The sequence below is a fragment of the Nicotiana tabacum genome, chromosome 18, assembly GCF_000715075.1.
Source record: "Nicotiana tabacum cultivar K326 chromosome 18, ASM71507v2, whole genome shotgun sequence".
Classification (NCBI taxonomy): domain Eukaryota; kingdom Viridiplantae; phylum Streptophyta; class Magnoliopsida; order Solanales; family Solanaceae; genus Nicotiana; species Nicotiana tabacum.
The window spans coordinates 119,076,114-119,088,216 of NC_134097.1; the positions used below are offsets into that span (position 1 = coordinate 119,076,114).

The window sequence follows — 12,103 nt, forward strand, 5'->3', positions numbered from 1 at the left end:
ATACAGTTACCCGATCAATAAAGATAACATAAGAAAAGAAAAACACCATTAACAAAAGCTCATGTAAAATTCTCAGACTCATGCTGTTGTTAAATTGGAAGGATAGAAAACTAAAGGAACTGATGATCTCTTTTTCGTTTTTCTATTTTTTTATTTTGATAGTTTAGTTGAGTCTGAATTAGAAGGGAGCCTTGGAGGCTCGGGTAAAGTTGTTATCATGTGACCAGGTGGTTACAAGTTCGAACCGTGAAAATAGTCTCTTGCATAAATGCAGGGTAAGGTTGCGTACAATAGAGCCAGAATTTCATTAAAAGGGGTCAAAATATAAAGAAATAAACTCACCAAGAAGTCAAAGGGTGTCACAACATAGTATATATATACATATTTTAAAAAAATTACCTAACTACACAGTGTAATTTTCTTATTAAGGAGTGTCAGACGACACCCTTTGAATGCATGTGGCTCCGCCATTGTGTGCCGTGGGGAGTATGCAAAACATCCAAGAGAATTGAACTGCAAATAACCCCATGTTGAAGAAATATAAACTGCAAAGTATAGTTGGTGGCAATTTTTTGTTGTGTTGTTCTGTGATAGTGGTTGCCATAATGATTTACTATTAATTTCGCTCAGCCAGAATTTTTAGCAACACTATAAATTTTAAGATATACTTCAAATTAAATGTTAATAGCTAGTAAGTCACTTTTTTAAAACCTTTAACTAATAATAGTTTTACATAATTATCTATTTTACATGTATAGATATTGTACAATAATAGTCAACTAAAACAGGTTGCTGATCCCGTAAACTCCTAAAACACGTGATATTTTTCCATTTTTAAGATATCAAACCCGATGACCAATGAAAAGAAAATCATATAGCCAACTAATCCTTCATCTAAAGATTTCTTTCAAAAGCATCATTAGACGCAAAAAGAGATCCTATTCAGCTTCCAAAATCTCTGGATTCCTACGCTATGATAATATCATAGAAAGAAAACATGACTAGTAGATAACTATTTTATTATTCTAGAAGTCGATCAATTCTTTCACTACTAGTAAACTGTCTAAAACCGTCCAGAAATACCGACCGAAAGCGATTGGAAATCTGAAAAAACCGTTCTATTTCCGACCGACTTTAATCGGTCGAAAATATGTTGGTCGGTAAAAATAGCGACCGAAGTCGGTCGCACTTTTCAACCGATTTCGGTTGGTAAATTAATTTTCACAAACGACCCAAAAAGAAAAAATCTGAAAATAGCGACCGAAGTCGGTCGGTATTTTCTGACCGAATTCGGTCAGTATTTTTAATTATGCAATTAAAAAATATATCGTCTGGGACTCGAACCAGGGTCTGTACTGTGGCATGATACTATTCTACCAGTGGACAATTGGTACATTTTGTTTTAAGACTTTCTTTTAATTTATTTGTACTCCTTAATTTTATTTTCGTGCGAAAAAATCCAATCGATTTCGGTCGGTTTTATTAAAAATATAAAATTACCGACCGAAGTCGGCCGATTTTTTAAAATGACTGACTGAAATAACCGACCGATTTCGATCAGTTTTTTGAATATTGATTTTAATTTATTTTATATGAAAAACCGACCGATTTCGGTCGGTTTCTTAAAAAATAAATTTCGTGGGATTCTAAAATAGTTTCCCGCATTTTTGCACCGACATTGATCGGTTTTTTGGTCGGTTGGCCGCGGTCGATTTTGACCGAATTTCTAGTAGTGATTTGATCTCGTTCGGGCTTGAAAATGCTTCCTCTTTCAATTCCAGAAGTTACAGAGCCTAATTTTTATTCATTGTTATCTATATCGAACTTATATGTTCCAAATGATGCGAGTCAATCTTTTAATTCAGTAAAACGGATACAAAACGGTCTTCTCATTCGAGTTATCTCCAAGCCATCGTCGGGAAGGGATTCTTCTTTTGTTGCTCTTTTCTAATGGTGCAAATACATACCCGGATCCAGGGCCGGAGCCACAATGTTAGTTGCGGGTTAGGCCTAACCCACTAATTTTTTTTTCAAACCCTGTATTTGTATTAAGAAATCCAATAAACATGTACAAATTATTAATTTAGGACCCAGTAACTTAAAAGGATTATAATCTCGAACCCATAAAGTTCAAATCCTACCTCCGCCTATGCTGGCCGAATCAGCCTGGTTCTTCCCATCCCCAGCTGGGGCCCATTCATCGAGACAATTAAAATTACATAAGTTACCACCCGAACTATGGCCCAAATCCCGCTTACACACTTTCTGTGGACCATAATAACCTTACACATGCAACCTTTCTAAAGTGTGCCTAGTACACACCTTCTTTGACCAGGTCTAAGCGTGTGTAATATAAACTAGACCAAGCGCGTGGACACTATTTCAAGACAATTTCTGTCTTTAATAAACGGTCAAAAACACATTCCAACGACCCTTTTTAAAATATTAAAAGGGTCTTAACCCATTTCTATCTATACTAACCCGATTTTTATCTTCTTCTTCCTCCTTGAAAGCTCTAAAATGAAGAAATTTTATCTTCTTGAAGCCAAAATTTATTCCTCTTCTTAAAGCTCGAAGCCAATATTACAATCTTTTTCTATTTCTTCCTTATCTTTTTTGACATAAGGGTTAAATTTCGAGGGCTCAATTTTAAGGTCTGGGAAAATGCATAATCTGAGAAAAATTTGCTATTGTGGTGAAGAAGCTGTGGTGATATAGTCATGGAGTGTTGATAATCCTGGTCGTCGATTTTACGGATGTCCATTTTATTAGGTAAATATCAATTGTACTTTTCTAATCGATTTTATATTCCGTAATAATTTTCTCTCTTCAATTTTTCAGAGGGACAGACGATCGGCATGTAATTTCTTTATGTGGTTTGACCCCCCCAACTCCAGAGCACTTGAAAATGGTGATTTTGGGGCTGCTGAAGAAGAAGAGGGCATTTGATGCATTGTTGAAGGAAAATAGAAACCATAGAAATTGGAAGAGATTGTGTGTACTGATTTTAATTGCAATTGTGTTGAAGTTGATTGTGTTAGGTAGTTCTAAAGATTGTTATATAATGTAAGAAAATGAATGAAGTATTTTGGTAGATTTTGTATCCCTTTGTTATAAATGAATGAAATTTTTTGGCAATTGTTAATGTTGTTTTGTTTGAGTTTGTTGCTGTGTGAGTTGAATGATTTTTTTTGGCAATTGTTAATATTGTTTCGTTTGACTTTGTTGTTGTGTGAGCTGATAGTGCAGTTAAAACACACCTCAAATTGTGACTGATAAAACACTGAAACACAGTCAAATAGTGGCTGATATACAGCTCAAATGCTGAAATTTTTCAGAAATAACAACATACAAAAATGACAGCACAAATGCTTAACAACGGACAATTTTGCTCTTAACTGCGCAGGAATATGCAGAAATTATCAAACAATACTAAAAATATATTTCATCATAGAGTAAAGGTGTTCATTACAGTCACCTAATAGCAGCAGCCTGCCTTAACAAAAATATACGCTGCCCAGTTTTACACCATACCAAAATAACAGCAGGCTGCCTTAACAAAATAACAACACTAACAGCAAACCTAAATAGCAGTTCCGAATTAACCTAACAGCAGCTCCAAAATAAATTATAGTTCCAAAGGGAAATTACAGCAGTTCCAAAATAAATTAACAGTGACAATAACAGAATTCAGTGGTTGTTCTGGGATGGCTGGGATGATGACCTTGCTTGACTTAAATTGGATTGAGATGAGGCAGTTCTGGAACGAGTTGCAGCAGTTCTTTCAAGTTGTCTTCTAGTAATGGCTGATCTACCATTCCATTTTACACCACTTCTTGGCTTGTATGCTCACTCCAGAATATCTGTCGAGGACCTATTTTCACCACCATGAAAGACCACTCTTGGCCTACCTCCACCAGACTGCCAAAAACAGAAAATATTCAGTAAAGTTGTTAAAGCAAACAAGATATAAAATTAACTTTGAACTACTTACTGAAAAACTTGTGAACCCACTGCTTGATTGAAATAGTCCAAACCCAGAACTTCCCCTACCACTGCCAGTTCCTCTTCCTCTACTAGCAGTAGTTCCTCTACCTCTACCAGCAGCAGCAGGGGCAGAAGTAGTTGGAGTTCCTGTTCCTCTTGCTATGCCTATTCCTCTTCCTCCACATCTTTGGATATATGAAGCATTTGCTGGAGTAGAATCTGCAGGCCTTGCTTTCTTAGGGCAGCTCCTCTTGGTGTGTCCATATCCACCACAGTTTGAACATGTCATCTCCATACCCCATTGAAAGCTTTCCAGAAGTAGGATGTTCAGTTTCTTCTCTTCTTCTCTTCTTCTTTGGTCTGCCAGGCATCTTTTTAATTGGTGGATTGGTAGATGTTGGACACATCTGCAGGTTTGACATAGGCTAGATGAATGTTGAATATGCCTTCAGATAGGTGGATTTGTGGTACCAGTGAGATATGTAGTTAATTGGGTCAAGGTTCTTGAAATGCATAGCAGCAATGGCATGAGCACAAGGGATACCCTTCAGCATCCATGACCTTCATGTACAAGTTTGAGCTTGCATATTCACACAATGCTTCAGCACCACTCTTAATGAGGTATCCTCAACCTCATAGCCATATTCACCATTCCACTTGATTGTACACCTCATAGATTGGGCCATGTTATCCTGATACACCTTCATAGAAATTGGGGATATATCACATATCCATGTATCTGCAAACTCCCTCAACTTTCCTATTCTCTCCATCATCTTCACTCTAATTTCCTCCAACATTGTGATAATTGTCTTGTGCCGAGCAACAAGTATCCAAGCATTAAATGTCTCGCACATATTGTTGTCAATTATATCACATTTCCTGTCACAGTTGAAGTATGCTCTGCACCAGGTTTCCTTGTTATACCTCAAGAGGCTCTCACATATCCCATTCCCAAGCATATTCAAACTGTCCAGGTGAAAATTCAGTTCTGCCACACATGATACTCTAGCACACCTCCAGAACTTATTTCTCCTCTCTAATCATCTCCAATCTTTGGACCAGTTTGCTAATATATGTCTGGCACACCACCTATGTTCACTTTCAGGCAACACTTCTGATACAACTTTAAGCAATCCCTTAAACATAAAAAGAATTAAATTAGTTTCCAACAGAAACAGAAACAGAAATTAGAAAAAATAAATATTGACAGAAAACAGAAACAGAAGAATCTATTCACCTTTTGCATATCAGACATGATAGTAAGATCCCTTCCATCTTGAAGCTCTAAGTCATGAGTCACACACTTCAGAAATCATGTCCAAGTGAAACTGTTCTCAACCTCTACAATGGCCCAAGCTATAGGAAACATCTGATTATTTCCATCCTTTGATACTGCTACAAGAAGTTGAACCTTACAAATGCCTTTTAGAAAACAACCATCAAGGCCAATTATCCTTCTGCAACCTTCAGACCGTCCCTTTTTCATAGCATAGAAGCAAACATAAAATGAATTGAAGACAAGCTTGCCTTCACCTTGATCTTCTACCTTCACAACACAAGTTGTACCTGGATTTGTCTGTAATAGAATATCTCTATAATCATAGAGTCTCTTGAACTCAGCATGCACATCACCTATTATCTCCTTTAGAATTTTTGCTCTAGCTCTATGTACTGTAGACCTACAAACATACATGTCCAGTTCATCCTTAATGAGTTTCTTTAGCTCCCAAACTTTCATATTTGGTTGACACACAATCTTATCCATGTAATGCTTTGCTAGGTATCTGGAGTTGCAAAACTTGTTTTTATTTATTTTGTAACACTTGTGGACAGGGCAATACCTTTTTACCTTAAAATTGTTGGATCTGCCATCTTTTCTTGCAGCTAAGATCCATGGACATTTTGGATGCATGCATCTTACCCTCACCCTACCAGGTTCATTAATATACTTTTCAATTTGAACTCCTTTCTGAATTGCATACTTACTAACAACAAACCTAAATTGTTCAACACTCTAAAAAATCATCCCCAACTCCCAGGTTATTTTCTTGACAGTTGGATCAAATATCAGGGCTTTCTTCCTCCACTTGGCATCCATTTTCTCCTTATGTTCTTCATCAAATTCATCTTCAGCATCTGAAGACCCAAAGTAAGGCTCATCTATCCCTACTAAGCCTGTGTACCTATCTTGCTTGCTACCAGTTCCTAATTCATCAAAACCAATATCAACTCCTGCATCACCTATGTTAATATCACCTCTATCCTTTGGCCTTTCACTCTTTTTCCTCTTATACTTTCTCAGTTCATCCCTATACTCTATGAATTCTTCATGAACATCAGATCCATAATCCTTATCATCAGGAACATGTTAATCTACTCCATCACTCTCATCACTATCACTATTGTCAAAGTCTGAACATTCTCATTGTCCCTCACCTTCACTATTATCAAAGTCGGATTCACTATCTACTCTACTCTCTTGTTCTCTTAAAGGTGCAGGGGAAGGAGCAGGTTTAGGAGAAGGGGAAGGGGAAGGGGAAGGGGTAGGTTCATGAGCAGGGCAGATTCAGATTCAGATTCACTATCTTCCTCTTCTTCTAAGACAGTTGTGCTCTTAAAAGCTCAACTATTAGACCCACCAACCCCTTTACTAGCCTCATTTATGTCAACAACACATAAAGGGGCAGCATGAGTCACATAAATATCTAAGGTATTCCCATCTTCTAATTCATTACAAATGTCTAAAATATCCTTGTCTGTGAGAATATTTACAAATTTATCTGTCCTATCCATTGGACAAATATACAACTCAGCCACATTTTGAAAGTCATAGATCCTAGTGTAGTTCATCAGTTCAATAAGAGACAGTAAATCCACATCTACATCTAAAGTTAATGTTTGACTACCACCCACATAACGAGCAAAGTTACGAGGTACCACCTGAGGGTAATGATTTTAAAAGACATTATCTGCAAATAAACAAGGGACAAATAAATGGACTTTTCACATGCAACAATTGAAAATAAAGAACTACAAATGAAATATAAAAGTGAAGACAAAGACAAGAGCATATCACATTGTTCAAAGCAATGCTATTACAATAATCAGTTAAACCCTAACTTTAGACACGGTTTGCAAACACAAGACAAATCTTTTTTATAAAAAAAAAACTATCTGTAAAGGCAACAAGACGACAACTTCACAGTCATATCGACAATGACAAAAGATTCCCCTTTTAAAAAGTTCGATAACCCTAAGCAAAATAGAAGAAATTTCAAAAAAAACCCCTAGGTTCAGCCCCACCCACTACTAAAATAAACAGGTAATGCAAGGAGAAGAAAATTACTAACCTATTAACTGCATAAATCCACCGGAAATCCACGATGAAAGCGTAGCTTGAGATGGTCGCCGGAATCACCTTTACAGTAGCTCCTTCTAGATGTATCGGATTTTGAGTACTGACTTGGGTAAGTTTGATTTTAACGCTTTTACCTTGTGGGTCGGATAGGGTCAGTTAGGGTCGGGTTAGTTATTATAAGGTAATGGGTTAAAATTATGTAAATTCAAACGCGTGACATACACGGATGTCCTATTAACAGGATCTGGTCAAAGGAGATGGGTACTAAATACACTTTAGAAAGGTTTCTTATGTAAGGTTATTATCGTTCATAGAAAGTGTGTAAGGAGGATTTGGACCAAAGGTTGGGTGGTTAACTATGTATTAAGCCTATGATATTATCCCATTATCCTACGGAAAGTACCTCATTGACTATTGAAATGGCAAATAAAGAAGATTGCCAATTCCGCAAAAATTCTCTTAGAACATGTGTAACATGAAAGAAAAAGTTGCGGAGAAGAGTAAGATTTAAGGAGGAGAAAGACTTTAATATCTCAATGCCTAAGACTTAAATTTTCTCTTTTTTCTTCAACCCACGTCAAGAACACCAAGAACAAGTAAAGGATATAAAATTAGTAATTAAAGTCGAAAATTATAAGAAGTTAACTAAATAATTAGCTAACGTACTTTGTAACTCAACAATGAATCACTAATTCTAGGATAGAAGGAAAGTAAAGATAAATTAATTATAGAATCCAATTAATTAATAATAAACCCCAAGAATAATCAAAAAAACTTGAAGTACAACTATTTAGCATTCAAATATAAGATTTTATCCGAGGGAATTAATAATAGAAATGAACTCATACATGACTAACTGACATGAGGCAACCCAACTATCCAAGAGATCATCAGTTTGAGGGGATAATCACAGGCAGAATATATAATGTGGCTGAAAGGCAAGATTCTATACTCAAGCAGAAGGCCAGAGTCAGAAATAACAAAACAATGTGACATTTTATGTGACATTATTTTGTAATTTGTTTATTCAACAAGAATAATATTTTTATATATTTAGAGGTAATTTAACTTTAAATACCTCATTTTATCCTTAATAATATGTTTATAGCCACAGAAAACTCATGACATACTTAGGACCATAAATTCCAAAAATATTTCTTGATTTTTTAAACTTCATGTGCCAGTCGAACTACACCATATAAATCAAAACGAGAGGGAGTAGTATTTAATGTTTTACTATAAAATTGATTTTTTTTAAAAAGTGTTAAGGTTAATTGATTCTTAAATATTTAGATAAGATTATACCACAATCAAAGGACTTATTTGTAATTCACGAGTATTGCCTTCTATAGGGGGTGGCAAAATGGTTAAAGAAAAATAGTTATATACTCATATTATCCATTAAAAATGAGTTGGATAATGAAATTTTTTAAAAACGGGTCAAATATAGATATGAGCTATATTATCCACCTAGAAAATTGGTAACCAATGGATAACTAATGTGTTTAACTTTTATATTTTCAAAGCATCAAATTAGGTATTCCTCAAGTTTGGGAGACTAGGAATTCTCTCAAAGTGATTATATTCAAGACGTCATAGATAATATGGATATCCATATTATCCGGAGAAATTTAAAAATAGTCAGATACAAGTGGTCATTCAAAAATAGTCACAGTTTCAAAAGTCATCGAAATTTAGCACTTTTTATGTAAAGATAAATCTGAACGAAAACACTATTCAAAATCCGAAAAATACAGCAGCATAATATACTGGAACTCCAGTATAATCACCCCAATATATTATACTACTGGACCGGTCTCTGTTGCAGCAAAATAGTGGTTATTTTTCAATGACTTGGCAAATGCTAGCTATTTTTGAATGACCAGTCCGAAAACTAGCTAGCCCGTGCTATTTTGACATATTATCCGCCGGTGAGCCCGTTTTTTATCCGTATTAAATATGGGTTGGGTCGGATAATTTATCCATTTTTGCATTACCCGTTTTCGACCTGCCCATATCCGACCCGGCTCGTCCGTTTGTCACCCTAGTCTTCTATATATATCATGAATGGAGTTAGTTGTCTACTATATCAGGATCAAGTTTTAGATTCTTGAAATTACCCCTTTCACTTCCTTCACCAAATTAAAACGAGGCCCATCTTCCCCTTCTAGGGCTAGTCGTTTGCTGATTTATCAAACAATTCCAAGGAGATTATGAGCATGAAATACAAAGAGTTAATTTCAACCCTCCCCAAAAGAGAAGGCCCCCATACTTCTATTGATTACTATCAATACAAAGGCTTTTGGTTCCCTTCAATCTTCTTAGAAGCAACTTTATCTATACAAGAAAACTTCAATGCTCAACCCTCTGATATTTTCCTATGTGGTCTTCCAAAAACTGGTACCACTTGGCTTAAAGCTTTGGTCTTTTCTATTATAACTAGGGATATTTTTGTTGACTCTACAAATCCTTTACTTGCTAAAGTTCCCCACGAATGTATACCAACAATGGAAATTAATTCTACCAAAAAACTTACTTTTCAAGATACCGAGTTGCCATTGTTGCCCACACATCTTCCTTACATATGCTTACCACCATCTATATTAGAGTCCAAATGTAAGATCATTTACATATGTAGAAAACCTAAAGACACCTTTGTTTCAACATGGCATTACAAACAAAGGCTTAAAGAAAACATTTCTGAAATTAGAAACAATTCCACTACACTGGAACAAGAATTCAAGTGGTTTCTTGAAGATAAATTAGCTTATGGACCTTACTGGGACCATGTCTATGAATTCTGGAAAGCAAGCAGAGATACACCAGAAAAAGTGATGTTCATACAATACGAAGATTTGAAAAGGGACACGTTGTGGTATTTGAAGAAGTTGGCAGAGTTTATCGGGAAACCCTTCTCTGAGGAGGAAGAAAAGCAATGTGTAGCTAGCTGAACAAATAGTGGCTAACTGCCATTTCGGAAGTTTGAGCAATTTAGAGGTGAATAAGAGTGGATGCCATTGTTGGTTTTTTTTTTATGTATTTAATTAATATATTAAATACTTAAAAGATGGTGAATGAGAAATGGAGGGAAATGAAATTTTTGAGTAAAAATTTTAAGTTCCCCCTTGGTAAATGGACATTGTCCCATATTGGAAGAGAATAGGTTTTTTATGGGTATATAAGCAATTGCTTTTCTTCTAGCTCTTAAAGAGTTGAGAAGAAGGCAAGCCTCGCGCAGTCGTCGTCGTCGTCGCCGCTCGCTCGGCTCGACTTCGGCATCGGATTTGGTCAATTGATTGATTAACTTTTTGGACCAAATCCAATCCGTTTTTCTGTTTTGGTAACAGAAAATTAACTACCCTCTTCAATTTTCCCTCTTTATTTTTCCTCTTTATTGTTGAGTAAATAGCCATTTATGTAATGGCATTTATGCTGTGGCCATTTTGCAGAAACAGTCATTCTGAAGAGTTGCACCTCTTCAGATTTCAGCCCAACTTTAACTATAAATACAACACCATTCTGCTCAGAATTTCACTACGATTTTCTGAGTTTCTCCTCCTTCTGTATATTTTTAGAATCAAACAAAGCAATAGTAAGTGTGATTTGCTACTGAACTTTGTGTTCGCTGAAACACTGGGGTTTGAAGTACCACTATACCAGTGTGTAATTCGTTCTATCCTGGGAGGAAATAATCCATAACCTTGGGTACTAGGAGGGGATTAAAATTCTTAAGGAAACACTGTGAATTCAGTGGGCTCGGATTGGTTTTCTGTCATTTTTGTTTATATTCATTTATATTTCCAGAATTATTTTACAAATACAGTATACTAACAAGCTTAAGGAATTTAATATATTTTCTGTATTTGTACTTACTGTTTTTGGAGAGTAAAACCTTTGTGGTTTTGTATTCTATTAGAGATTAAAATTTACGTGATTTTCACGTTTGTGTCATTCTTTTACAGAAATGACTAATGATAACGGAAACCAAGCTATTCCGATGGTGACTGCCAATGCCTCAACGAGCCGAACAACACCGGCAGCATTGGCACCGGCGGAAAAGCCTGAAAAATTTTCCGGGGTTGATTTCAAGCACTGGCAGCAAAAGATGTTCTTCTATTTGACTACTTTAAGTCTCCAGAAGTTCATCAAGGAAGATGTTCCTATGTTATCCGATGAAACTCCAGAAAATGAACGCTTTCTCGTGACTGAGGCGTGGAAGCATTCAGATATTTTGTGCAAGAATTATATTCTATGTGGGCTGGAGGATGCTTTGTATAACGTCTACAGTGGCGTGGAAACGTCAAAAGAACTGTGGACTGCGCTTGAAAAGAAATACAAAACCGAAGATGTCGGATTAAAGAAGTTCGTTGCTGCAAAGTTTTTGGACTACAAAATGGTAGATAGCAAGTCTGTTATTACCCAAGTCCAGGAATTGCAAGTGAATATTCATGATCTCCTTGCTGAAGGTATAAATCAAATTAATATTGATGTTGAAAGTATTAATCTTAGTATTTTTACTAACAGAAATTTCATTGAAGGTCTTGTCATCAATGAAGCATTCCAAGTAGCAGCAATGATTGAGAAGTTGCCTCTTTTGTGGAAGGACTTCAAAAACTACTTGAAACACAAACGCAAGGAGATGTCCCTTGAAGATATCATTGTTCGGTTGAGAATCGAAGAGGACAACAAAGCTGCTGAAAAGAGAGGCCGTGAGAACTCAACAATAATGGGAGCAAATATTGTTGAAGAGAATAA

The 12,103-nt window shown here is 35.9% G+C and overlaps 1 pseudogene; it reads left to right on the forward strand.

The window, feature by feature from the left end:
- The first annotated feature begins 9,454 nt into the window (after positions 1-9,454).
- LOC107799538 (flavonol sulfotransferase-like) lies at positions 9,455-11,316 on the forward strand (annotated as a pseudogene).
- The last annotated feature ends 787 nt before the right edge of the window (positions 11,317-12,103 follow it).